Genomic DNA, 24,895 nt, shown 5'->3' with positions numbered 1-24,895 from the left:
GTCATCCAGGGGTTTGCAGATCATGACAAGGGAGTGTGCGCATATACAGGGTCACCTCAAAAACACAGCTCTCACCTCAAAGGGAGTAAGAGGGTTTGTTCTGAAGCCAAATGGATGTAACGATGGACCTGGAACAGGGATTTAGGTTGTTCCAAGCTCCATGTTCCAATGTCCCTACAGTTTCATGACAGTTTTTTTTAATAGTACCAAGACAAATAAAGTTGAGCATGAATGGATGTTTAATATATATTGGTGGAAACCTCAGAGAGGAGTCTTAAAAGTAGAGGAACACCAGACCCAACCTCAGATTCTATGTGACAGCATTCTTCTTAGCACCTTGGCAGGCTGAGAAGGGGGTGTTGTTAATACATTCCAAAGAGTTTTTATCTGTTTGTATGGATGATAAATACAAAAGAGAGGTGGACAAGAATGTCTCTTTAGGGGCTAAAGATAGCACTAGAAGAGTTTTCATTAGGAAATGACCCTGTAATATTCTGAACTCTCCCCAGTCCTTGAAGCTTAAGTCTGTCGGTCTGCTTTTTTTCACACAGCTTTTTTTCCAGGAATTTTTATCCACAGCAGCCTCAATCCAAGCGACATGGTGAAGTGTGATCCTTTATGGCAGCCATTTACCTGAAGGGAAGAGTGTGAATGGACTTCGTTACCAAGACGTAATTCAGGGAAGCAGGTGGAATGCAACCTTCTCCATCACACTGAAGAATGATGAGGGACGTGTTTCATACCTGTCCAAGCAGACACCGGGACCTTTCTTGCTGTGTGTTTCTTTACACAGCCTCCTTACATAATGTGGGCTGGCCTCAATCTTGATATGTACTCAAGGATGCCCTCAACTCCTGATCCTCCTGCTTCCAACATCCAACTTCTGGCACTCCAGTTACCCTCATCACTCTGTGCTTACTGATTGCTAGGGAATGAACCCAGTGCCTGGTTCAGATTAGGCAGAGACTCTACCTCTAAGTCCAAGTCTTCTCTATTTCCCCTGGGAGTAACTAACTCATGTATAACTCCTTACACTTTTGAAAAGCTAGTCTTTTCCTGGTCTATATAGAGAAGTCAAAACTGTATATTATCCTGAATATCAATCATCACCATCCTCATTCTTACAAGTGATGTCACTCTTTGTGCTAGTGAGTGGTGAACCCTGGACCTCACACCGGCTAGCCAGTAATTGATCAACCCAGGAGCATTCACAGATTAAGACAAGGTAGTTTTTCCTTGTTGGGATGTGACTGTGTGGTAGAAGGCTTGGTTAGCTAGCAGGTGTGAGATCCTGGGTTTGATAGCTAGCACAGTCCTTTTACACGGAAAAGGAGAAAAGAAACTATGATGACAGCCTTAGAGAGATCAAGTAACTAAGATCAATGTGATCAGAGTCATGCACAATGGCCTGGTGGTCCTGTAACCAATGAGTAGAGTTACACAAGAAACAATTGGTTCATGCTTGATTCAAATCCAGGTGTCTGTGCTTGATGGCCTCCCTCTGGAAGTCACCTATTGCTGCTTTCCAATTCTCCCATCCTGCTCAGTCCTCTCCTAAGCTGCAGACATTTTGAGACAACTGACCACCTTCAAGTCATGTTCCACTCAGAAAGCAACATGGCTATGCCTATGACTTCAGAGGGCATCCAGTGATAGGAACAGGGGTCCCAAAAGCCATGTCCGGCCCCGAAGGGGCAATACCAGCTACAGAAATGTGCTTAGCAGCTTTAAGGATGGTGGGGTTTCAAGTGGAACCTTGTAGTTCTTTGGAAAGTTAGTTATGCCAAATGATGTATTTCCGGGGAACCCAGGTGAAAGGATGTCTTGCTAAAGCACACACATGAAAGACTGATTTCCCAAAGCAGACACAGGTGAAGGAAAGTTTTGCTATAGCAGACACATGAAAGGACTCATGATGAAGGAGTATAAATATGAGCCCAGAGACAGTGGGAGAGGAGCACTGAGCTTTGGTTTGTTCTGCCTCACTGTTCTTTGCTAAAGAACTGCATGTACTGGTTCCCCTTACATAGCATTGTTGAGCTCAACTGTGATAATTCTACCATTGAGAGAAACTCACCCAAGAACTGCTCATGGGGTTCCTGTGGCCTCTTATAGCCTCTGTGGCCTCACCTCAGGCAGGTTGGCGAGCCTGGCAGTTTCTTCACAATTGAACTACAGCTGTCTGATGTCTGCTTGCTGAAAAGCCTGGACTATAGCTGCTGGTTCATGCCTGTTATCTGCCTTCTTAGAGGGCTGGTCTGCAGATGCTACGTTCTGCTTGGTGTTTGCTACGGGACTGAACTGCTCCCCATGAAAATGGGGCTCACCCCCAGAGAACTATTGCTGAACAGGTCCATTTTCCCAGATCCTAATAATTTTTCTCTTCCACTACTTCTGCTGGGTGGTGGGCTAGAGGAGAAGTTGAGCCCTTATTAAGTGTAGGTTGCAAAACATTTATGCCCACAGGTGTTGTCTCTCAGAGTCAGTCGGATGGGTTTTAATAGTCCATGAACGTATCATACACCCTGACTCTTTTCAGTTTATTACTTTGCTACTGTTATTTCAGAAAAGGTTGTATGATAATTTAGCTCAGGTTGGCACTAATCTGAGATTGTCCCCCTCTTTATTTTTGCTAATTTTCACATTGTAAATACCAGCATATGGGGGCAAAATTCCCAACATGTTCTGTAAGTCGATGCAGATATATAGGTGAGCAAAGACGCACCCTTTTGACTGGATGAATACCTGCTCAGAAGGATCTCCACAGCCAGAGAAAGGAACAGAGAACTCTGAGACACAAATGAAACAATTCTGCCTTCTTCTAGTTACTGTTATCCGTGTCATACAGCAGGTAGGCATCCTAGGTCAACTCCAGGAACTCTTGGAGTTTGTCAGATGGACATAGGAAAATCAGTCTTCACATTTATACTCATATGCCTGAGCTGCCTGCCCTTGGGCTCAGTCAGAGACACTGCTTTTTGCAATGGACAGAGGTTGATGCACACATTCATAACTGTTCAAAGAGCTGGGTAAAGTGACTGTTTCCGCTGCCCTCAAGGAAATATTTAACAATCCCCTACCCCAGTGGGATCAAGGAATATTGTGGAAGGGCTGTGGAGGTGGAAGAATGTAAGAACTAGGGGATGGGGAGTCGTGTAGGAATCGCCATCCTCACGTCATGGTGTGTCTGTGTCACTCAGGGCAGGGGCCATGGTGATCTGCACAGAGTGAAGCTAGTCAAAAGTCTAGCATGGGTGGGTAAGGGGATCACTAGGCCTTAATCCTGGTGGAGGAACTGCTGGTGATGGTGGCTGGAGAGGGGGAGTCATTTTTATGTGGGTCTGTTGTTCCATTGTTTGGCACATAGATTTCATGTGCAGATGGACATCACTAATTAAAAAATTGTGCAGTTTTTCCTCTAAGAAAGAATAAGAGGAATGAATTTGGGAAGAAGCTATGTCAGTGTGTATCTAGGGGAACTGAGATTTCTCTGAAAGTTGGAGTAGCTATGACCATAGTCAAATCTACATGTGTGAAAGCCTCAATAAGTAAGTAAAAGAAATTTTAAAATGGAGCGTTTGAGTCCCTCAAGATGAACTCCAAAAGAATCATCAGCCCACACCTTCTGCACAACTGCCCCCCCCCAGTGCTGCTTGTGAGGTGCCAACTTCCTTCTTGCTTAGCCTAGAGGTTTGAAACCATCCTTCATAGCTGCTCCTCTCCACCAGCGTCTCAAGGCCCAAGCCCAGCCCGTTCCATAGCCCATATTTATCTGCCTATAATCTTCACAAGTCTTTTTACCTCTCACCACAATTAACTCCCTAGGACACATTTTCTTAAAGTGGGGGCTGCAGAGAACCTGGCAACAAAGAAAAGGTTGATCATTCAACAGCCAACTTAATTCAAAGTCAATTGTGTAACATATCTAAGGTATTTCTGGCAGCTTTTCCCAGGTGCACCATCAGAACATTCAATGTGGTTTTTACACAAGGTGTCAACCCATAGATTGTGCTGCACCATCAGAAACACTTCAAACACCTCGGGTCAGATTCACCACTCCCATAAGTCATAATGTTATGAATTTCAGTCCTTTACTGCCCATAGAGAGTTCTCTGATCTCAGAGAAATATAAAGGATTAATTACAGAAAACAGAGACATGTCTCTCCTACCATCATCACTCAGTATTAAAGTGCCAAATATATTTGGATTACACTGTGTTAAATGCTTCATATTTAAAATATGACTGAATTCCTGACTTGTGTTATATTTTTTAAAATGGATTAACGAATTTTTACTTGATATTAGGACAGAATTTCCAACAGTTTCTGAAGTTCATCTACACATAATTCTGTTATGTGTTTTTATACTATATATTTAGGTGAAGTTGCATTCTCAGCATGATTATAAAAATCAAGCTGTCAGTCAACTCTCAGAAATGTTAAGAATGTTCTAATATTTGAAGATCAAGATTTATTTTTGTATGTTGTGATTTGGAAAGTTAACAGTAAGAAGACTAACTTTTCAAAACAGTTGCATCTGTAGATTAAGATGCTTTACATTAGACCGTTGTGTCTCGATGTATATCTGCATATATTATTTGATAATCAGAAAATCTATAGAGTTCACCCACTGTTGAATGAGAGCTGGTGGCTTCTGACAGCAGATCTGGTCAACTGCTTGAAGCCCATGGCATTGAAGCACAGGCACGACTGGTTAACGGTGCCCACCCAGTTAGGATGTGGCTCTGGCCTCTGAGTGGAGCTGCTGGGAAGACTGATTCTCATTGGCCAGGGCTCCAAGCTCATGACCGAGCACTGAAAAAGCTCCTAGGACTTGGTAGTAATCTTAGACTTCACAGTCCCTGTGTCACTCACTGGAGAGTTAGAGGGAGTGGTTTGACACCCCCCACCACACATACACACATAAGTTCCTCCAGTTGCCCTTGTCCTCAGGTGCAGTGGGACTGTTGTGAGCCCCAGGGATGGGCACAAAGAGGACTTTTATTTTGTTAGCTCGGACGGTGCAGTGGTGCACATCAGCAACTTGTATTTCTTTGGTGTTTGGCACGAGCGCTGTCTTGCTGTGGCTGTGTGTCATGAGAACTTACCAGCAGAAATCCTTGTTCCTAAGCTACAGAATGACCAAAAGCTGTCAAGTCCTTAATGTTTAGAAACTCCTTAAATTGTATAGTATTTTAGAACAACAACAACAAAACTCAATAAACAGCTGATCTTGGAAAAAAAATAAACAAGCACTTCCACCTCATTATTGTGTGAATTTGCTCCCATCTTTAATAGATGGTAAAATTACCTGTATACTGTCAGATCATGGGCCTGTCCTTCTAAGGTCCTGGTTGCTGTAAGTTGGCTAGATCTCACATGCTGAAGAAATCACCCCATGCCCTTCACCACTACTCTCTGTAAGCAAGGGTCAAGAAGCCAGTTGTGATTTCTGTTTTATGGTGTGGCACAGAGCTTCTTGTGCTCAGAGGTCAGCACTGGGCAAACCAGAAATGTTAAGCATGGTGTTGAAAGCAAGGTGTATATAATAGGTATTCTGCTCAGAATCCTAGGAATGGTTGTGGCTAATAATAGCCTGGTGATTTCTGTGCTATCTCTAGGGCCAGGCCACATCTGGCTCCCCCAGACTTTACAGTTAGGACTGAGTTAGTTAATAGCCTATGTGATCGCTACACTATGTGTATGACTGAGTCCACACCAGATCCTCCCTCAGACACTTAAGATAATACATGCAGATCCCATGTTGTGGAAGAAGTGACATGTACTTTGAAAAGAGTTTCAAGTAATTCTGCCTTAACTTCATTGTGCATAGAGGATTCTGTTACACCAGGCCTCTTTCCCAATTGCACTGTACTGCACTATGCCTACAATAAACTGCCTGGTGTCAGACTCTCAAAGACCAACACAGGTTACTGGGACACGTTGGACCAGACTTCCAGTTTGCCTCACTCAGACTGACACCCACCATGGTGTTTGCAGAGACCTTCCACCCCACCCTCTAGTTTTAAAGCTCCTAATTTATGCTCCTATTTGTTCCTACCATGCTCTTTGTCAATGGGCTATATTGAACTAAAGCATTTGGTGCAGAACATTCTGCCACCTTCTGAGAGGGTATAAAAGTCAGACAGTTCTCCTTGATGAGGAGACTTCTCTGAAGACCCAGCCACCACCTTCTTTTTTATCTAGGATGCATCTTTCTCTTAGGTTTATTTTTAGCTATCCCTTTCAAGGGTCTTCCCTCCAGGCTTTGAAGGGAAGACTCTCTTTACCTTTAAGGCCCCACTCATTGTGGCTCTGACATCATGGAACATGCTTTTTTAACACTCTCCTCCCACTTTAAGACATAAGCATGGTCTTATGGGGATTTTTTCTGATAAGGCTCACTCCTGATAAGGATAGTCTTTATGTCAGCTCCTTTCTGTAGCCAACACAACTGTATGCCTATTCTCTAGTATATACCAAAGGGTTTTTTTAAATTAAATCTCTTTACGATTTACCAGCAATACATGTTGGACTTGTATATACCTCTATACCCAGCGTCACATAAAGCTTCAGGTAATTGGAATCAGTAGTGAACAAAGGTTGAGGGTCCTTGTCTCTACCCCCTTGTCTACTCACCCTCCTGTCTGTCCTTGAAAACCACCACTGTCTTAATCAATGTTCTATTGGTGTGAAGAGACACCATAACCAAGACAACTCTTCTGGAGGAAGGCATTTAATAGGGGGTCTTGCTTACAGTTTCAGAGGCTTAGTCTATTACCTCATGGTGAGCAGCATGGCAGAGTGCAGGCAGGCGTCGTCCTGGAGCTGACAGCTTTATATACTGTTCCACAGGCAAAGAGAGAGAAAGACTGAGAGGGACGGGAGATGGGGTGGGGGAGAACTAGTCCTGATATGGGCTTTAGATGTATATCAAAGCTGATCCCCTGTGACACACTTTCTCTAACAAGGCCACCCCTCCTAATCCTGCTAACCCTTTCAAGTAATGCCATTCCCTGCTGACTAAGTATTCAAACACATGAGTCTATGGGATCATTCTTATTCAGATCACCACAACCATCAATTTATAGCTACTCTTCCTGCCAGCATTATTGGCACCTTGCCACTCATTCTCAAATCCAGTGACACAAGGGACCTCTCTACCTACTAATAAGGTCATTACCCCTTCCATATTCTGGAGGGGCTGCTTCCTACATTTAGGATAGCGGCCCCACATCCTTCACAAGGCCCATCTGTCCATGCCTAATGCAGAACACCTAATCTGCAGCATATTCTTCCTGTTGCTGAACTCTGGTCCAAGTTCCAACCACTGCACAGGTTTTTATTTTTTTAATCGTTCATGTGATCCACACTGGCTCTGTATTTCTCTCTCTGATTTCTACAGCCTCACTGATGACTTTCCTTTGTTTGTCATGCATGTCTTTTTTTCTTCTGCCTGACTCCCAATTAACCTCTCAATTCTCCTTAGCTAGGCTAAGTAAAGCTATTTCCATCTTACATACAGTGTAGCTGGATAAAAAGACAAGCTCAGAAGCTTTGATATTTTGACTGATGGACAAGTGATAGTGATTTGTTAAAGATCCCTAAATGGAGTGACTAATTACAGCAGAATCTAAAAGCAAAGTTTTCTGGGAAATGCTTAAAGGACGGTAGAATTCATAGAGCTAACTGTGGAAGATGAAAAGCTAATTTTCTTGAATGGAGCCAACATTTTACACTCTATCTTGAAAAGAACATTTGTTTTTGTATTTTATACTATAAAATAAGTACCAAAATAATGACAAATAAAATAAAGCCATGGGCTTGGGCTCCTTCTGATCTGCACCGGTTTACCTTGGGTGAGAACTCTGCTCCCAGCCCCACAGCCACCAGAGGCGGCTCCACTCCCAGGCACTCCAGCATTCCCAGGATCTCAGGATCAGGGGTGAGTAGAACACAACACCTGTTGCAACACCACCAGTAACTGAGACTAGCAGGATCCAGGGACACAGGAACTCTGCCCAACCAGTGGCTTGGGTTCCTTCCGGTCTGCCCTGGTTTACCTTGGGAGCAAAATTGGCAGCCAGTCCCACAGCCCCCAGAGGCTCCACTCCCAGGTGCTCTAACATACCCAGGATCACAGGATCACAGGATTCCAGGAGCTTGATCACACCAGGATCTCAGGGTCCCAGAGGCAGCTTGATTCCCAGGAAATCTGACACACCCAGAATCTCAGGATCACAAGATCCCAGAATCACAGGATCGCAGAGACAGCTGGACTCTGAGGAGTTCTGACTCATTCAAAATTATAAGGACAGACTCCAGTCAGATATAGCCAGGGCAGGGAGCACTAGAGATAATCAGATGGTGGTAGGCAAGCATAAGAACATGAAAAACAGAAACCAAGGTTACTCGGCATCATCAGAACCCAATTCTCCCACCATAACAAGTCCGGGTACACCATCACACTGGAAAAGCAAGACTCAGATCTAAAGTCACTTCTCATGATGATTATAGAAGACTTTAAGAAGGATATAAATAACTCCCTTAAAGAAACACAGGTGGACACAGATAAACAGCTAGAAGCCCTTAAAAAGGAAACACAAAAATCCCTTAAAAAATTACAGGAAAACACAACCAGACAGGGAACAAAACCATCCAAGATCTAAAAATAGAAATTGAAGCAATAAGGAAATCACAAAAAAAAGACAACCCTAGAGTTAGAAAACCTAGGAAAGAGATCAGGAGTCATAGATGCAAGCATCACCAACAGAATGCAAGAGATAGAAGAGAGAATCTCAGGGGCAGAAGATACCTTAGAAAAAAAATTGAGGGGCTGGTGAGATGGCTCAGTGGGTAAGAGCACCCGACTGCTCTTCCGAAGGTCCAGAGTTCAAATCCCAGCAACCACATGGTGGCTCACAACCATCCGTAACGAGATCTGACTCTCTCTTCTGGAATGTCTGAAGACAGCTACAATGTACTTACATATAATAAATAAATAAATCTTTAAAAAAATTGAAACAACAGTCAAAGAAAATGTAAAGAGCAAAAAGCCTCCTAACCCAAAACATCCAGGAAATCCAGGACATAAGGAGAAGACTTAAGGATAATAGGTATAGAAGAGAGCAAAGATTCCCAACTTAAAGGGCCAGTAAATATCTTCAACAAAATTATAGAAGAAAAATTCTCAAACCTAAAGAAAGAGATGCCCATAAACATACAGGAACCCTACAGAACTCCAAATAGATTGGACCAGAAAAGAAATTCCTCCTGTCACATAATAGTCAAAACACCAAATGCATTAAATAAAGATAGAATATTAAAAGCAGTAAGGGAAAAAGGTCAAGTAACATATAAAGGCAGACCTATCAGAATTACACCAGACTTCTCACCAAAGACTATGAAAGCTAGAAGATCCTGGGCAAATGTCATACAAACCCTAAGTGAACATAAATGCCAGCCCAGACTACTATACCAAGCAAAACTCTCAATTATCATAGACAAAGAAAACAAGATATTCCATGACAAAACCAAATTCACACAATATCTTTACATAAATCCAGCCCTACAAAGGATAATAAATGGAAAAGGAGGAAAACTATACCCTAGGAAAAACAAGAAAGTAATCTTTCAACAAACCCAAAAGAAGATAGCCACACAAACCTTATTCCACTTCTAACAACAAAAATAACAGAGAGTAACACTCGGTTTTCCTTAATATCTTTTAACATCAATGGACTCAACTCCCCAATAAAAAGACATAGACTAACAGACTGAATACGTAAACAGGACCCAGTATTTTGCTGCATACGGGAAATGCACCTCAGTGACAAAGACAGACACTACCTCAGAGTAAAAGGTTGAAGTACAATTTTCCAAGCAAATGGTCCCAAGAAACAAGCAGAAGTAGCAATCTAATATCAAATAAAATTGACTTTCAACCAAAAGTTATCAAAAAGGATAAGGAAAGATACTTCATACTGGTCAAAGGAGAAATCAACCAAGATGAACTCTCAATTCTGAACATCTATGCTCCAAATGTAAGGGCACCCACATTCATAAAAGAAACTTTACTAAAGTCAAAGCACACATCGAACCCCACACAATAATAGTGGGGTTCAATACCCCACTCTCAGCAATGAACAGATCATGGAAACTAAACAGAGACACAGTGAAACTAAAAGAAGTTATGGACCAAATGGATCTAACAGATATTTATAAACCATTTCATCCTAAAGCAAAAGAATATACCTTCTTCTCAGCACCTCATGGTACCTTCTCCAAAACTGACCATATAATTGGCCACAAAACAGGCCTCAACAGATACAAGAAGATTGAAATAATCCCATGCCTCCTATCAGATCACCATAGACTAAGGCTGTTCAATAGCAACAAATAGAGCAGAAAGTTCACATACACATGGAAGCTGACCAACACTCTACTCAATGATAACTTTGTCAAGAAAGAAATTAAAGACTTTTTAGAATTTAATGAAAATGAAGATACAGCATACCAAAACTTAACAGGCACAATAAAAGCAGTGGTAAGAGGAAAACTCTGAGCTCTAAGTGCCTCCACAAAGAAACTGGTGAGAGCTTACACTAGCAGTTTAACATCACACCTGAAAGCTCTAGAACAAAAGGAAGCAAATTCACCCAAGAGGAGTAGATGGGAGGAAATAATCAAGTTCAGGGCTGAAATCAACCAAAAAGAAACAAAACGAACTATACAAAGAATCAACAAAACCAGGAGCTGGTTCTTTGAGAAAATCAACAAGATAGATAAACCCTTAACCAAACTAACCAGAGGGCACAGAGACAGTATCCAAATTAATAAAATCAGAAATGAAAAGGGAGACATAACAATGAAATATATTTTTAAAAATAATTACTCTGTTGAATATTAACCATTGAAAATATTAAAATCATGTTCTACAAAAAGTAAAATAAATATAGATAGAATGTGTCAACTCATGGCATCCTTGAACCAAGGAATAAACAGGAGTGGTCATCATTGCTGAATGCATTTTGGTGTGAAATACTTGTTTACTCCAAGATTAGTGACACTGACAAGTTGTACTGACTTGTAATCTTTTTGCATAGGGACAGGTCACTGTAGATCTTCTAGGGCTTCAAGATCTCCATTTTTACTAGTCAGGGAATCTAGAAGGGACTCTGCAGTGTTTCTTAATGCAACTCCTCAGTTGCCCTCAATAGGTGCTACAGACAGTGAGAGGCCACTCAGTCAGTTCCTACATATCTAGAGCAAAGATCAAACCAGAAACTGGTTCTACTTGCTTTCAAGTGACCTCATACCATATTGTGCTGGCTATTTTATGTCAACTTGACACAAGCAGAAATCATCTTTAAAGGATCCTCAATTGGGGAAAAAATGCCTCTATCACATTAGCCTGTGAAAAAGTCTGTGTGTGGTGCATTTTCCTCATTGATGACTAATATGAGAATGCCCAGCTCACTGTGGTATCACCCAGGCCTGATGCTCCTGAGTGGTATAAAAAAGCAAGCTGAGCAAGCCAATAACAAGAACTCCATGGTCTCTTCATCTGTTCCTGCCCTAACTTCCATGGATAATGGACTACAAGCTGTAACATTAAATAAACTTTCCTCCTCAAGTTGCTTTTGGTTACAGTGTTTCATTAGAACAAAAGAAAATATTAACTGAGACACATGTGAGATTTAGCCCCATTCACTGTAGCACATTCTGGCTCCTCTTACATACCTAAATATGAAATGTAGTCTGTGCTCAGACAACTGGAGAGTGGGTTTAGTCCGTAAATTTCTTGCCACACAAGCATGAGGATGTAACTTTAATCCCCAGCACCTATATACAAAAATCTGGACACAGAGGCACATATCTGCAATCTCAGAGTTGGAGAGGCAGAGACAAGCTGATTGCTGAAGCTCCATAGCCAACCAGCCTCACCTAGCCAAATCAGATTTAGAGACAGATCCTATCTCACAAATTAAGATGGAGAGTGACTCAGAAAGAAACCTGACATTGACCATACATGTGTCATGTGCACCCCTACAGGCATATGCATATGCAAGCACACATGTTTCTCTGCAAAAATTTAACCTTGTTCTTAGAAAATATGAGAAGGGCGACCTCATGGGAAGACCAGCAGTCTCAACTAACTTGGACCCCCAGGATCTTTCAGACACTGAGCCACCAACCAGGCAGCATACATTAGCTGATATGAGGCCCCCAACACATATACAGAAGAGGACTGTCTGGTCTGGCCTCAGTGAGAGAAGATGCACCTAACCCTCAAGAGACTTGAGACCCCAGGGAATGTGGAAGTCTGGTGGAGTGGGGGTGGGTGGTGAGGTCATCCTCTTGAAGATGGCAGGGGGTGGGATATGGGATGTGGAACAGTCACAGGGTGGACCAGGAGGGGAATAAAGTCTGGACTGTTAAAAAAAAAATTAAAGAATAGTCTTTTTTTTTTTTTGAATGTCAGAATGTGTTCTAGATACATTCTTTTGGCCATCCAAGAAAAATCCCCTATCTGCGACTACTAGACATCACTGAGAAACAAATGAAGTCATAAAAAAATGAAACACAACAACCAGAGTATTTTGAACAAGTAAACAACAAAAAGAAGAGATGTGAGTGTTACTAGTCCCACCACCACAGGTCACACTCAAGTGTGATGTGAGGGTTGGCTAGCTTCCCTGAGACTGCTGTATCAGGCTCTCATATTAACATGTTACTTTTAAGTATCCCAGTGGGAGGAACACATTAGACACATTAGGATGACTCTTTCTGGAGCCTAGCTGTTGTGACTATGGATGGTTTTTAATGTACAAAGGTCCAGAGAGACTGGGAATATGGGTCAGTGATAGAACACTTGTTTAGTATATGTGAGACCTTTAGTTCAATTCCCTCTCATGCAAAAACAAGCAAGTAAACAAGCAAAACAACAAACCTGAAATCCCAAAGAAGTAAGTATTCAAAACCCCAAGAAAACAAAACATGAAAAGAGCCTGGCTAGGTGGAAGATGCCTGTAATGGTAGCACTTGAGAGACAGGCATAAAGATCACTAAATGTTTGGGGCCAAGTGTGAAGAGAAGAAGCAAAGTGGGAGATGTTTGATATCTCATGCAGGAAAGGGTTGAGAAGTCATATCCCAGGTCTGCCTGACTCCACCCAAAGAGGATCACCAAGGAGAGCACTTTACCCTTCACATCTATGGGGACTATAGGATTTGCTCAGGAAAGACATGCTAGGCTGTGTTTCCCGTCATGATGACACCCTTTGCTTAGACTCTACTTGGTGAGACTGTGACACTGTGCACCAGTAAAATTTTCATTGTTGCAACACCATGTCCACATGTGAAAGGCAGGTATCCATTCTGGCAAAGCCACCCCTGTAAGGTTCTAGGACACTACTATGTCAGCCTTCCCCAATGTTGCACTTACCCAACAGCCCTGGAGTCCTTTGGTGGGTAAAGCTGGCCCCAGAGATAACTGCTGAGAAAGGCTTTATCTTCTAGTTTCCCTTGTGGAGACACTGCCATTCGGAGGTACTTGAATAGTTCATCACCAAGCCCAAGATATGTGAGACCTTTCAATTTCAGTCTTTACCTGAAACATAAGAAAGTAGGGGCCAACAGAACCATAGGGGGTCCTTCTATTGGCAATAGTGCATCTGTAGAGTTATGGAGTTCCAAGAGGTGGCATGGGACTCACCTGGCCAAAGACAGAAGCCTAGCAATGGAGACAATTTTCTTCACCTATCTTGACTCCGTAGTTTAGCTACATATGTAGATCTTCACTTCATAAACCTTCCAGCTCACATGTCTCTCTTTTGCAAACCCTTCCAGATTCTCCTCAGCTGGGAAGGGTCAGGAGCTATCTTCTATCTCCAGGTTAGTGCTATTTAACTCTAGGATCACTCGCCTCACAGTACACCAAAATGGAAGCATCTTCCTGCAAAGATGCAGTCTAAATCATCCCAAATTCCTCACCAGGTCCTCTACTTTAAAATGAGCTGCTCAGCCGGGCGTGGTGGTGCACACCTTTAATCCCAGCACTCGGGAGGGAGAGGCAGGCGGATTTCTGAGTTCGAGGCCAGCCTAGTCTACAAAGTGAGTTCCAGGACAGCCAAAAAAACAAAACAAAACAAACAAACAAACAAACAAAAAAGAGCTGCTCACCTGGAGCTTCAAAATTGCTTGCTTATTCAGTGATCAAAGATCAAGGTACATGGCCAATAGTAATAGCAAATGGCTGTTAATTGTTGCAATTACTTCTGTGGTAGGAATGGAACAGGAAGATGGTGCAGACAGGAGGAGGAGTACAGTCTCTGTAATCAGATTCTTTCAACTGGACTGAGAGGAGAATTGCATTTTTTAAAGATGGATTCTAATTTATTATTATTATTAGATAATTTTCTTTATTTACATTTCAAATGTTATCCTATTTCCTAGTTTCCCCTTTGAAAATCCCCTATCCCCTCCCCCTCTCCCTGCTCCCCAACCCACTCACTCCTGCTTCCTGGCCCTGGCAATCCCCTGTACTGGGGCATATGATCTTCACAAGACCAAGGGCCACTCCTCCCATTGATGGCCAACTAGGCCATCCTCTGCTACATATGCAACTAGAGTTCCACCAAAGTTCGGGGCAGAGACTGAAGGAAGGACCATCCAGAGACTGCCTCACCTGGGGATCCATCCCATAAACAACCAGCAAACCCAGACACTATGGCAGATGCCAACAAGAGCTTGCTGACAGGAGCCTGATATAGCTGTCTCCTGTGAGAATTTCATCTTTCATCCCATCCCTAATCCTGGAGCCCCTACTAAAAGAAGATATGGGAGCTGGAGAGCTGGTTCGGTTAAGAGCACCAGCTGCTTTTGCAGTGGAAGCAGATTCAGTTCCCAGTTCACACCTATCTGTGTGTCCATTTCTAAGGAATCTGATGTCCTCTTCTGGCCTCTGTGAGCACTGCTTGTATGTGGTGCACATATATTAGACATACATACCAGCAAAAAAGGCATACACATAAGATAAAAATGATTTGATTTTTTTAATTTTTATTAGGTATTTTCCTCATTTACATTTCAGATGCTATCCCAAAAGTCCCCCATACCCTCCCCCCTACTCCCCTACCCACCCACTCCCACTTCTTGGCCCTGGCGTTCCCCTGTACTGAAGCATCTAAAGTTTGCAAGACCAATGAGCCTCTCTTTCCACTGATGGCTGACTAGGCCATCTTCTGCTACATATGCAGCTAGAGACACGAGCTCTGGAGGGTACTGGTTAGTTCATATTGTTGTTCCACCCATAGGGTTGCAGATCCCTTCAGCTCCTTGGGTACTTTCTCTAGTTCCTCCATTGGGGGCCCTGTGATCCATCCAATAGCTGACTGTGAGCATCCACTTCTGTGTTTGCTAAGCCCCAGCATAGCCTCACAAAAGACAGCTATATCTGGGTCTTTTCAGCAAAATCTTGCTAGTGTATTCAATGGTGTCAGCGTTTGGAGGCTGATTATGGGATGGAATCCCTGGTATGGCAGTCTCTAGATGGTCCATCCTTTTGTCTCAGCTCCAAACTTTGTCTCTGTAACTCCTTCCATGGCTGTTTTGCTCCCAATTGAAGAAGAACGAAGACCAAAGTGTGGACACTTTGCCCCTTCTTAGAATTGGAAAAATGATTTTTCAAAAGAGGATGCAAATTTCTGTAGTACAAGTCAGCTAATCTCTTATAGCCTGTCAAGTTCACATCTGGACTCACAGAGAAATTGCTTCCATTGGTCACTAAATTGTCCATGTGCCCAGGGTCCAGTGCACAAAGTCAGCCCCTCAAACATGGGTTCAATTGGGAGGCTGGTGGGTAAATCAGGCTGGCTAATGGAACATGTGGTTCTGTGACTACAATGCAGATGCCTCCCGAGACAATGACAGGAACACAGAACCTCACCTGATTGAAATACTAGCTCATTGCCCAAGCCCTCCAATTTGCTGACTACTCTTTCCATATGTCCCTCTTTTTCCTGACCTTTGCAGTCCTGTACATATTTGCTGGCAGTATCTACAATCCTCAATTGTCCTTTTCTGTCAGGATGACCAAGCGGAAGTGTCTCCACCAGACAGCACCCTGAGCACCTACCACCTTCCCTTCACCTCTGTCCTCTACTGGCTGCCATGGTGTTTTCCATGTGCTAGTGGTCTCTGCTTCACTCTCTCCTTCTCAGATGTTTCCTTTGTCTGGAAAGCCCCAGTCAGGAAATCATGTTCTCCATGCTGCTTATTCTGGTCACTTGGCTTCAAATTCCAAGCTGCCACTCCCTTACTTCCCAAGCTTTTGATCCTGTTACCACAATTGGTACAGCTTTTCCTTTTCCTTCTTTCTTCCTCTTTAAATTACATTTTTAAACTTGTTTTGAGTGTGTGTGTGGGTGTGGGGGGGGGTGTGGGTGTGTGGGTGTGTCTGTATTTATGTGGGGTTGCTCACACCCATGCCATGTGTTGGGCATGGAGATCAGAAGACAACTATCCTAATTCTCTCCTTCTACCGTTTGGATCCTGAGCATCAAACTCAGGTCATCAGACTTGGCTGAGCCATCTTGCTGGCCCTTTTTCTGGCTTCAGTTCCAGCATCCCTTGCTATCAACTGCACTGTGCACTTGCCAGACCGTTATGCTGAGAGTTTGTCATCTGCCACCTTCCACTTCTCATACAGGAACTGGATGCTCAGGGATTTCTCTTTTTCTCCCCAGTTTTCCTTTTTATTAACATTTGAATTAGCCTGCTGAAAATATTTTAAAGCATGAGCTTGTTTTCTTTCACAAGGCATATTGATGGGTTTTTTTTTAATCTCTCAGATTGCATCTAGATAGCAGCAAGCAGATATTTTTAACAAGTAATAATACTTTAACAAAAAGCCATAGGCATGTCTCTTTTTCTGTAGGCCCAGTGAAAGCTTTCTTGAAATATTTTCTTTTGTTTGTTTGCTATAAGGATAATTTTTTTACTTTTTTAAACTGAAAACAATGTTTATACAGTATATTCTGGTCATGGTTTCCCCTCCCCCAACTCCTCCTAGGCCCTCCCCACTCACCCAACTCCATGCCTTCTCTCTCTGTCTCTCTGTCTCTCTGTCTCTCTGTCTCTCTGTCTCTCTCTGTCTCTCTCTCTCTGTCTCTCTCTCTCTGTCTCTCTGTCTCTCTCTGTCTCTCTGTCTCTCTCTGTCTCTCTGTCTCTCTCTCTCTCTCTCTCTCTCTCTCTCTCTCTCTCTCTCTCAGGAAAACAACAAAAGCAAACAAGCCAGAATTTTTAAAAAGTAACAGAGAAAACACAAGAAACATATACACCCATAAAAACACAAAATTAGAACCCATATTGTACAAGCAAAAGGTCAGTAAGACAAAAAACAATACCCAAATAAAGTGATATGAGATAAAAACAAAATGCTACAAAAATATCATTGAGTTCATTTTGTGTTGGCCATTAATAGGATGGCCAACCCTTAAGCCTACCCTTAAGTGTGGCTAATATACCCAGTGATACTCCATTGGAAAAAACTAATCTTTTCCTTTGCAATTGGTGACAGCTTCTCAGTTGGGGTTGGAGTCTCATATCCATCCCCCCAGCACTGGGACTCTGGCTGGCTTATACCTGTGCAGGTTGCCAGCTCAGGGATTTCTTCATCAGGGTACTTACAGATGTGCCCCAACAACTAGAGCAGTGCTTTTCTCAGAGAAGACAGGCAATAAACATATGTGCCTGTCAGTGTCCCCATGAGACTAAGACCCTGGTGACAGTCTTTTTGTCCTGTGTCTGCCTCAGTCTGTTTGTCTTCTTCTGCCTCAGCCTCTGGCAGTGACAGCTTCTAGGAACCTGTTGAGGCCACCTGGCTTTGTTTCCAACCACAGGCACTTACTTTCAAGAAATGTAAATTTTATTTTAGGCCCTCAAGTTACTTCCTGATGTGTTAAATTGCAAACAAATTGCAGTGGTTTATGAAAGCCTTAGGAGAATGATGTAATAAACATAGTCGGGCCAATTTTCTGTGTTTCTGGACAGTTGTCAGACCAAAACATCTGGAGAATCTCAGACACCTTCATGCCTGGTCTTGATGATGTGATCACCAACCAGCTCAGGCCTTTCAGGATGGAAGGTACAGATCCAAAGACAGGCCAGACTTCACTCTGGGATGTTGATCTCCATCAACTCAGAAAGGTCATACTATAGACTGAGACTCTCAAATATAACGCAGAGACTCCCGGCTATTGGTCATAAACCCCCCAAAATCCTAGTGGTCTATAGCAACCATATACCAACACAGGAAAGTACAAATTAGAGGCCTCCAAACTTTGAATTAAATAACATTATGTATTATTATGGTGATATGCGTGTGTGTGTGTGTGTGTGTGTGTGTGTGTGTGTGTGTGTGTGTGTGTTAGTTATACATGGGCACACACATGCCACAGGGTGTGTAGACAAGTCTATCTTATAAAGTCAGTTATCTTTTTCCACCTTTATTTAAGTGGTTTCTGGAGATCGAATCCGGATCATATTTATTTGCAGCCTGGCCTCCAAACTTTAGACCTGCAATATTGAATGGCTCACAAAACTGAAAAGAACGAATGAAAGAAAGAAAGAAAGAAAGAAAGAAGGGAGGGAGGGAGGGAGGGAGGGAGGGAGGGAGGGAGGGAGGGAGGGAGGGAGGGGAAAGAAAATAAAAAAGACTGACTGGCCTAGGGACATCAAATTCCAAGTTACCAGCCTATATATATTTTTGCAAATTCCTAACTTGTGATTCAGAGACTTACATTACATAGCTCAAATATCTCATACCCTTTTCACAGACATCCATAAAACCATGATGCCCACCCATTTGGAGAAAGACACATAAAACAACCAAAAGGACAGGTCCCAAGGACAAAGATCTCTGTCGCAACAAATATCTCAGAAACGGCAGATTATGATGCACAAATTTCTTTAAGGCCAAAGTTCTTCAGGGTTTGGGGGGTTGGGGGAGAATGGGGAACAGGTTCAAGATAGGGTTTCTCTGTGTTGTCCTAGTTGTCCTGGAACTGTCTCTGTGGCCAGGTTGGCCTTGAGCTCACAGAGATCTATCTGCCTCTGGCTTCTGAGTACTGTGATTAAAGGCATGCACCACTGCTACCTGTGGAAGCCAAAAGTTTATAGCACAAATATAGTGGACTCCTCTGCCATATATGTATATATATATATATATATATATATATATATATATATATATACACACACACACACACATATAGGTCATAGAAGGCACAGGTAGGATACAAAATCTCCCAAGCATCAGATGCTTGTAGTCTCATGGATTTAATGGTGTTGTATCGCACACAAAACCCTCATGTTGCTCAAATGCTCATTCCTGAAATGCACAATCACAACAGAATGACACCGTGTGTACATCTAGACAAAATGCATAATGCAGATCAGATATTTTCTCTATTGGAACAGAAACTCTAGAACTCTGGACAAAAGCCCTCCATTCCTCAAAAACCTCACATCTGAATTCCAGGCTCCCAGATAACTCAAGCCTCCAGCAACCTGAAGCAAGGACCTCCAAATGTGTCTAAGATGTATCTATGCAGACCATGAAAGAAGTCAAACATGATTCCATAGAGACACACACAAAGGGAGATTTATGCCAGATAGAGAGCCACAGTGAGGTATTGCTAGAATCCTGAGTAGGACATAGAGAAAGACTAGGTGAAGTAGAGGTAGGAGGGGAGAATGAGAACTAGGGGAAACATACTGAAAACCTGCTGTCTCCATTGAGTTAGGCTCAACCTCAGGACCCTGACTCAGGCACTTGAATAACTTCCTGCTCTTCCAAAAGTTGTCTTGTAACATCCACAGGTATATACCTACATGCCCACAAATACATACACAATAAGTAAGTGAATGTCTTACAAAAGAAACCAATTAAATGGCGGATTGCTTACAGTTTTGGAGGGTTAGTTCATGACCATCATGGTGGCAAGCAGACAGGTATGGTGCTAGAGCAATAGCTGAGAGTTTACATCTGATCCACAGACATAAGGTGGAGAGAGAGCTAACTGGTGTGACATGAGCTTACTTGGCATAATCAGAACCAAACTCTCCCACCATAGGAAGTCCTAGATACACCATCACACCAGGAAAGCAAGACATGGATCTAAAGTCATTTCTCATGATGATGATGGAGGACTTGAAGAAGAAAATACAGGAAAACACAGGTAAACCGTTAGAAGCCCTTAAAGAGGAAACACAAAAAATCCCTTAAAGATTTACAGGAAAACACTACCAAACATGGGAGAGAATTGAACAAAACCATCCAGGATCTAAAAATGGAAGTAGAAACAATAAAGAAAGCACAAAGGGAGACAACTCTGGAGATAGAAACTTTGCCCCTTCTTAGAATTGGGAACAAAACACCCATGGAAGGAGTTACAGATACAAAGTTTGGAGCTGTGACAAAAGGATGGACCATCTAGAGACTGCCATATCCAGGGATCCATCCCATAATCAGCTTCCAAACGCTGACACCATTGCATACACTAGCAAGATTTTGCTGAAAGGACCCTGATATAGCTGTCTCTTGTGAGACTATGCCGGGGCCTAGCAAACACAGAAGTGGATGCTCACAGTCAGCTATTGGATGGATGACAGGGCCCCCAATGGAGGAGCTAGAGAAAGTACCCAAGGAGCTAAAGAGATCTGCAACCCTATAGGTGGAACAACATTATGAACTAACCAGTACCCCGGAGCTCTTGACTCTAGCTGCATATGTATCAGAAGATGGCCTAGTCGGCCATCACTGGAAAGAGAGGCCCATTGGACTTGCAAACTTTATATGCCCCAGTACAGGGGAACGCCAGGGCCAAGAAGTGGGAGTGGGTGGGTAGGGGGTTGGGGGGGGGGTATGGGGGACTTTTGGGATAGCATTGGAAATGTAAATGAGGAAAGTACCTAATAAAAAATATTTTAAAAAAAAAAGAAAAAAGAAACCCCAAAGCTCACCTCCAATAACAAACCTCTTCAACAAGGCTATATTCCTCCTAATCCTTCCTAAACACTTTCACCAAGTGGGTGCCCAAGCATTCAAATGCATGAGCCTATGGAGGTCAGTCTCATTCAAACAATCACACAGAACTAAATTACTATAAGTGGTAATGATGATCCACGTCTTTAATTGCAGCACTCAGGAGGCAGAGGCAGGCAGATCTCTGAGTTCAGGTCCAACCCAGTCTACAATGTGAGTTCCAGGATAGCCAGGGCTGCATAGTGAGACACTATCTCAAAAAACAAACAAAATACATTTAAAAGAATGAATTTATGAAATTCCTAGGGAAATGGATGAACCTGGAGGGCATCATTCCGAGTGAGGTAACCCAATCACAAAAGAACTCACATGATATGTACTCACTGATAAATGGATATTAGCCCAGAAACTTAGAATACCCAAGATATAAGATACAATTTGCAAAACACAGGAAACTCAAGAAAAACAAAGACCAAAGTGTGGACACTTTGTCCCTTCTTCAAATTGGGAACAAAACACCCATGGAAGGAGTTACAGAGACAAAGTTTGGAGCTGAGATGAAAGGATGAACCATCTAGAGACTGCCACACCCAGGGATCCATCCTATAATCAGCCTCCAAATGCTGACACCATTGCATACACTAGCAAGATTTTGCTGAAAGGACCCTGATATAGCTGTCTCTTGTGAGGCTATGCCGGTGCCTGGCAAACACAGAAGTGGATGCTCACAGTCAGCTATTGGATGGATCACAGGGCCCCCAATGGAGGAGCTAGAGAAAGTAACCAAGGAGCTAAAGGGGTCTGCAACCCTATAGGTGGAACAACAATATGAACTAACCAGTACCCCCAGAGCTCGTGTCTCTAGCTGCATATGTATCAGAAGATGGCCTAGTCGGCCATCACTGGAAAGAGAGGCCCATTGGTCTTGCAAACTTTATATGCCTCAGTACAAGGGAACGCCAGGGTCAAGAAGTGGGAGTGGGTGGGTAGGGGAGTAGGGGGGAGGGTGTGGGGGACTTTTGGGATAGCATCTGAAATGTAAATGAAGAAAATACCTAATTTAAAAAATACTTCTGTTCTGAAAAAAAAAGAAATAGCAAGTAAAGCTAAAAGAAAATTGGGGAATAAAAACTTGAGTTTGCTATTAAAAAAACAAAAACAAAAAACAAAAAAAGTTATATCATTTATAGAAAAATGAATCCAACCAGATATAGTTGTATTAAGTGAATCAAACCAGTCTGAGGAAGATAAAGAGTGTGTCTTTCTCTCATATGTGGCTCATAGATTGAATTTATATAGATACGTAAAATCATTTGTACACATGTGACATGAAAGTAGAAGTAAAACTGTCTAAGAAGACAGAGAAGATTATCAGGCAGTGGGGAAACATGAGGAAAGGGGGAGCGGGAGGTTATAGAGATGAGCATGATCAACATACAAAATATATTTGTATGAGTACTTTAAAATGAATTGATTTAAATGAAAATAAAAAATAAAATGAAACTAAATGAATATATGTGCATCTTCCAAATACAAGAGCTAAAAACTGATAGAACTGAAGGGAGAGACAAACAATTCCACAGTTATATATTTGGAAACACCAATATCCTTCCATGAAGAGAAGACAAAAAAGAAAAACCAATGAAGAAATATATAAAAGACTTGCCTGGCCCGGTGCCTCCCAGCATGATCGAAGCAGAGCACAGCAGAGACAAGCCCTGCTGGGAGGGGGAGGGCACTAAGATGAACAAGTAAGTGGTGAGAGATAGAAGAGAAAGGGAAGCAGAATGGTGTGCACAAAGAGAGACAGAGCTGGAGATGCAAGCATGGAGAGGAACAGCCTGTTGTGAGTAGCCAGCAATGTTCCCTCAGGCCATAGTGGGTGATGGGCCATGTCTGGGTCTGTGGCCCTGGAGCATCAGGGCTCTGTGTCAATGTCAGTGGCCCATGTTACTACCAAAGGCCATGCGGATGTCCCTGGTCTTGGCTGACACCTAGAGCCTTGTTGACATCTGTAGGCTGTGTAGAACTGGCTCTTCCCCCTCACCAGCTGCCCTGCATCTCACACAGAAAACAAAATAGAGCTGGCCCTGGTTGGGGAGAGAGGGTTGCAGGTGAAATAGCCCTGAGAATATGAACAAGGTAGAAACTGCTTGTTGTCTCATTACTGCCTATGGCATGTGGAAGAGATGACCACTCCCCTTGCCTGGGCATTGCTGGAGAGCTGGACCAGGTTGAGTGAGCAGGAGCGGGGAAAGGGACTGTCAAACTGGCCAACTCAACTATTACCCAAGGCCAGATTCAAGGCTCTGAGTTAGCCCATCCCAACATCTACCCCATCTGTGAACTGTTGGAGAGTGTGAAGGGGCTGGTCTCCAGAACAAAAGCTGCAAAATCTCCCTGGCACAGGACAACAGGATATCCCAGAGGAGTCCTACAGATGATTCAATATTGATAGTTTAGCAGAAGGCAGAGTCCTTGAACCAGACCAAATACTCACTGCAATGGACATTTGCAAGAAAAGCTGTTTGGGTAAAAGGGTTTACTACTGTATGAACCACCATGACACACGGCAGCCTCCATTGTGAGATTTTTGTTTGTTCATTTGTTTTCTTTTCACGGGGAGGTTGCAAGGGCAGAGGGCTGACATACGGGGAGATGAATGGGATTGGGGTACATGATGTGAAATTCACAAAGAATCAATTAAAAATTATATATATATATATATATATATATATATACACACACACACACATACATACATACATACATACATACATACATACATATGACTTAACACTGTGGATTGTTTTGAAATAATTGTTATTTGTATAGTAATAACAGAAGAATGCATATTCTATTATAAAAATAAAATGTTCACCAATTTTGTTCTCCAGCAATGCCCAGGCAAGCGGAGTGGTCATCTCTTCCACATGCCACAGGCAGTAATGAGACAACAAGCAGTTTCTACCTTGTTCATATTCTCAGGGCTATTTCACCTGCAACCCTCTCTCCCCAACCAGGGACAGCTCTATTTTGTTTTCTGTGTGAGGTGCAGGGCAGCTGGTGAGGGGGAAGAGCCAGTTCTACACAGCCTACAGATGTCAACACAGCCCCAGGTGTCAGCCAAGACCAGGAACATCCGCATGGCCTTTGGTGGTAACATGGGCCACTGACATCTGTAGACCATGTGCTGGGCCATAAAGGTCTCAACAAGGTCAAAGGACCAGAACCATAAGTTCTCTAACCACAAATAATTAAAAACAGAAATTAGTCAAAGCAAGACACCTGAAAAAATTACAAAATATGTTCACATTAAACGTTGTTTTTAAAATAATGCTAGGATCAAAGGAATATTTTATAAGGTTAGAAAATGAAAACAACGTATGAGAATTTCTGAAGTGAAATAAAATCAGTGTAGAGAGGGAAATTTCTGTCATTAAATGTTTATAATGATTATAAAACAATGGCCTCAACACAATTAGCTAAGTCTCCACCTTAAGATAATAGAAAACAATGGGCCTCATCTATAATCCTAGCATGTGAGAAGCTGAAGGGAGAGGACTATGAATTTGAGTCTATCCTGGGCTATATAGTGAATTTTAAGCCAGCCTGGCCTGGACGGCAAATTATAATAAAGCAAACAATTAAAAAAAAACAAATAAAATTTTAAATCTAGAAAAAATCAGAATAAATCCAAGAGAAGCATAAGGACAAAAGTAAGTATTTTTCAGATAACCATCTAAACAGAAATGACAAAGATTGATAGAATAAACAATAAAATCAAAAGTAAGTTTTTTTAAAAAGATCAGTTCATTTAACAGTGTCAGGTTTAAAAAAAAGAACT

General features: G+C 42.5%; 1 long non-coding RNA gene across 2 annotated transcripts in view; it reads right to left on the bottom strand.

Annotated features, from left to right (window-relative positions):
- Positions 1–221: 221 nt before the first annotated feature.
- 3010001F23Rik (RIKEN cDNA 3010001F23 gene) overlaps positions 222–24,895 on the bottom strand; it is a 48,131-nt gene continuing 23,457 nt past the window's right edge. The window contains exons 3-4 of one of the 2 annotated variants that reach the window (NR_045451.1): positions 13,447–13,611; positions 222–633 (exon numbers count right to left, since the gene is read on the bottom strand). This is a non-coding gene — a long non-coding RNA (RIKEN cDNA 3010001F23 gene). The remainder of the gene's footprint in view (positions 634–13,446; positions 13,612–24,895) is intronic. The other variant, NR_045452.1, reaches the window with a different exon arrangement.

Source organism: Mus musculus, chromosome X (assembly GCF_000001635.26).
Source record: "Mus musculus strain C57BL/6J chromosome X, GRCm38.p6 C57BL/6J".
Classification (NCBI taxonomy): domain Eukaryota; kingdom Metazoa; phylum Chordata; class Mammalia; order Rodentia; family Muridae; genus Mus; species Mus musculus.
This window is presented reverse-complemented; position numbering and strand designations above follow the sequence as displayed.